This window comes from Mandrillus leucophaeus, unplaced genomic scaffold (assembly GCF_000951045.1).
Source record: "Mandrillus leucophaeus isolate KB7577 unplaced genomic scaffold, Mleu.le_1.0 Scaffold519, whole genome shotgun sequence".
Classification (NCBI taxonomy): domain Eukaryota; kingdom Metazoa; phylum Chordata; class Mammalia; order Primates; family Cercopithecidae; genus Mandrillus; species Mandrillus leucophaeus.
Genome location: NW_012105575.1, coordinates 2,050,885 through 2,051,767, shown reverse-complemented (window position 1 = coordinate 2,051,767; position 883 = coordinate 2,050,885).

Genomic DNA, 883 nt, shown 5'->3' with positions numbered 1-883 from the left:
CGCATATTTTGAAGCCAAAAAGCTTGTCTCATAGGAGTAAAAACTAGAACAGAGGAGACTAGGGGCTGGAAAGAGTAGGGGGAAAGGAGGGATGAGGAGGGAGTTATTAAAGGATTTAAAATTACAGCTAGACTGGAGGAATAAATTATTGTGTTCTATTTCACAGTGGATGATATTGTTAGCAATAATATACTATACACATTGATATAGCTAGAAGGAGGATATTGAATGTTCCCAAGATAAATGATAAATGTTTGAGGTGATAAATATGCTAATTACACTGATCTGATTATTATACAGTATCTGTATGGAAACATCACTACATACCCTATAAATATGTACAATTATTATATGTCTTAAAAAGAAAAGAAGGCCAGGTGCAGTGACTCATGCCTGTAATCGCAACACTTTGGAAGGCTGAGGTGGGCGGATCACTTGAGGCCAGGAGTTGGAGACCAGCCTGTCCAGTCTGGACAACATGGTGAAATCCCTTCTCCACTAAAAATGTAAAAATTAGCCAGATGTAGTGGCAGACGCCTGTAATCCCAGCTACTCAGGAGGCTGAGGTGGAAGGATCGCTTGAACTCTGGCAGGCAGAGGTTGCAGTGAGCTGAGATCGTGCCACTGAACTCCAGCCTAGGTGACAGAGCGAGACAGTCTCAAAAAAAAAAAAAAAAGAAAAAACATTTGTATGCTGTGAGACTTAGATATGATAGGCAACTCAAACTATAGCAAACAATTCATTATACAGAATTTTCAAACAAGAAACCCTACTAGATTGCTCTCAATTACATTATTAAAATTTATTAATTATATCGACTATATAAAAAATTAAGTATTTATTTGTATATGATGTTCAATGTAAACGAGGTATACATTTACT